The sequence below is a fragment of the Nicotiana tomentosiformis genome, chromosome 9, assembly GCF_000390325.3.
Source record: "Nicotiana tomentosiformis chromosome 9, ASM39032v3, whole genome shotgun sequence".
Lineage (NCBI taxonomy): Eukaryota > Viridiplantae > Streptophyta > Magnoliopsida > Solanales > Solanaceae > Nicotiana > Nicotiana tomentosiformis.
In genome coordinates, this window is record NC_090820.1 from 29,359,278 (window position 1) to 29,363,026 (window position 3,749).

Below are 3,749 nucleotides of genomic sequence, written 5' to 3' on the forward strand. Positions count from 1 at the left end.
ATAAAAGATCTCCGAGCCGAGCTGGCCAAGGCTTATCAAGACCAGAATGATTTGTCTGAGTAGGTAATGATGCTTTTGAAAACCTATGGGTTCGATACCGGAACGATAGCTAACATCTCGGTCTCACAGCTGCAGCAAAAAATCGAGATTATAGGGAAGATGCGTGAGGAGGTCGATGTGATAAGGATGGAATCCTTGCGGTGGAAATAAGGTATGGACCGCTTTGCTGCAGAAAAAGAGACTGCTCGAGCCCAGTTATCGTCGTCTGAAACCCAACTTCAGAAAATAAAGGAAAAAGGCCTGGTTCAAGCAAGAAGAATTGAGGAGCTTGAGGCTAGGTTGGCCTCAGTACTCGCCAAGGCCGAATCCGATGCTGAAATGGCTAAGGCTTATGCGGATGCGCTCGTGGCCATCTATCGGGCTGATGCTGAAGCTGCCCAAGTTCAGGAAAGAGAGGCAGCCGAATCCGCCGATGGTTGGGCTCATTGGGTCGCCGAACTTGCTAAGTACCGATCCAGAAGAGAAACTCTCGAGGAGATTCATGCTCGCGGCTTCGATCTCACGGAAGAGATAAAAAAGGCAAAAGAACTCGAAGCTGATGCTAAAGCTCTGGTTTTCGATGATGATGACGACGATGATGAGAGCAAGAGCGGATCCGAGAACGGGGGGGGGGGGGGAACCTGATAAAGAAGAGACCGCTCCCATTCTTAGTTTTTAGTTTTTACGCTGTAGCCACCCATGTAGATTAAATTTTTGTGTATAGGCATATCTCTTCTTTCGCCGACTTGCTTTTGTTTCTGTTTCCTGTGTTGCGAGGATTTGCCTTATGAACATTTCCATAATGTTTTAAACTACTTAATCAAACTTGGACCTCGTAGTCTCTGCAACCGAGCGAGCGTTTATTCAAACTCGGGGCAATGTAGCCATTTAGACTTATTAGTTGCCAATGATTCGATCTTGAAGAGAATATATCTCGTGGGCATGACGGTCGAGCGAGTGTTTGCTTGTACTCGAATTAATGTAGCCCGTAGGCTTAATTGAGTGAATGATTCGAACTCGAAATTAATGTAGCCCGTAGGCTATTTGGTCGAGTGAGTGTTTGCTCGAACTCGAAAATAAAAAATAGTCCGTAGGCTTGATCGAGTGAATGATTCGAACTCGAGTTAATGTAGCCCGTAGGCTATTTGGTCGAGTGAGTATTTGCTTGAACTCGAAAATGAAAAATAGCCCGTAGGCTTGATCGAGTGAATGATTTGAACTCGAGTTAATGCAGCCCGTAGGCTATTTGGTCGAGTGAGTGTTTGCTCGAACTGGAAATAAAAAATAGCACGTAGGCTTGATCGAGTGAATGATTCGAACTCGAGTTAATGCTGCCCGTAGGCTATTTGGTCGAGTGAGTGTTTGCTCGAACTCGAAATAAAAAATAGCCCGTAGGCTTGATCGAGTGAATGATTCGAACTCGAGTTAATGTTGCCCGTAGGCTATTTGTTCGAGTGAATGTTTGCTCGAACTCAAAAATAAAAAATAGCCCGTAGGCTTGATCGAGTGAATGATTCGAACCCGAGTTAATGTGGCCCGTAGGCTATTTGGTCGAGTGAATGTTTGCTTGAACTAGAAAATAAAAAATAGCCCGTAGGCTTGATCGAGTGAATGATTCGAACTCGAATTAATGCAGCCCGTAGGCTTAATGGTCGAGTGAGTGTTTGCTCGAACTCGAAATGAAAAATTGCTCGTAGGCTTGATCGAGTGAATGATTCGAACCCGAGTTAATGCGGCCCGTAGGTTTAATGGTCGAATGAATGTTTGCTCGAACTCAAAATAAAAAATATCCCGTGGGCTTAATGGTCGCATTATATCTTAATTCTTCGCATGTTATTACACGCCTGGGTTCGGGCCACCCTATACGAGCATGGCTCGCTTCGACCATTTGGCTCTTTACAGTTTTCTTATCGGGACCCTGTTGCTGTTAAGTAACTTTCTTATGGGGCCTCGGATATTATTATAAATGCTGCACGACCAGTGGTTGCCTCATTAAAAACCTTGCCGAAAAACCCATTTGGGATAAAACCGGTCTAAGGAAAAAGAGTGCAACGCGTGCTTTCTGGCGAGAGATCCGTCCCTTGTTCGGACTTCTGCAGGGGTCAGTTTCGAGATATAAACGAATATGGAAAGGTTGTACCTTAACAGTAGTACCGTTTTAGATGTGATACATTCCAGTTGCTTGATAACTGTTTGCCGTTTATAACGCCGATCCTGTACGACCCCTTTCCGGTGTCCTCGAATACCTGATATGGTCCTTCACAATTCGGTCCTAGCTTCCCTTCATTCGGATTTCGGGTATTGATGGTAATTTTTCTCAACACTAAGTCCCCAGGCTTGAAATGGCGGAGCTTGGTTCTTCGATTATAATACCTTTCGATTCGCTATTTTGGGCGGCCATTCGGACGAGGGCAGCTTCTCGCCTTTCTTCCGATAGTTCGAGGCTTGTGATCATAGCCTCGTTATTTGGTTCTTCCATCGAGAATCGAAATCTAGCACTGGGTTCACCAACCTCGACTGGTATCAATGCTTCTGATCCATATACTAAGGATAACGGGGTTGCCCCCGTATTGGATTTTGATGTTGTCCGATATGCCCAAAGGACTTCGGGTAGGATTTCTCTCCATCTCCCTTTAGCATCGTTCAACCTCTTCTTTAGGTTTTGAATGATAGTTTTATTTGTTGATTCGGCCTGCCCATTCTCACTGGGGTGGTATGGCGTCGACAGTATCCTTCTTATCTTATGGTCTTCGAGGAATCTTGTTACTTTGCCGCCAATGAATTGCTTTCCATTGTCTCATACTATTTCGGCGGGTATCCCGAACAGGCATATGATATGATCTCAAATAAAGTCTATAACTTCTTTCTCTCTTATTTTCTCGAACGCCTGTGCTTCAACCCATTTAGAAAAATAGTCAGTCATAAACAAAATGAATTTGGCTTTACCTGGGGTCGATGGCAGAGGGCCGACGATATCCATTCCCCATTTCATGAAAGGCCACGGGGATAGGACCGAGTGGAGTTGTTCTCCGGGCTGGTGGATCATTGGTGCGAACCTTTGACATTTATCACATTTACGAACAAATTCCTTCATATATTTGCCCATATCGATCCAATAATACCCTGCTCTGATTATTTTTTAGACTAATGTGCCGGCTCCAGAGTGATTCCCGCAAGTACCCTCATGTACTTCTTGTAGGACATAACCGACATCCCCCGGGACCAAGTATACCGCCAACGGTCCATCGAACGTTCTTCGGTACAGTATTCCATCTGAAGCCAGAGTGAATCGAGCAACCTTGGTCCGTAGGGTTTTGGAATCTTTAGGGTCCAATGGGAGTTTTCCGTTTTTCAAATATTCGATATACTTGTTTCTCCAATCCCAGGTTAAGCTTGTAGAATTTATTTCGGCGTGTTCTTCTTCGATTATCGATCTCGAAAGTTGAACAACACTCCCCGAGCCTGTATCATCTACCTCGACCGACGACCCCAAATTCGCTAGTGCGTCGGCCTCATTATTCTATTCCCGTGGCACATGCAGTAAAGTCCATTGTTTGAAATGGCGCAAAGTGATAAGCAGTTTATCTAAATACCTCTGCATTCTACCTTCTCGAACTTCGAAAGTTTTTTTTTACTTGACTCACCACCAGCAAGGAATCGCAGTTGGCTTCAATAATTTCTGCTCCCAAATTTCTAGGTAGCTCGAGACC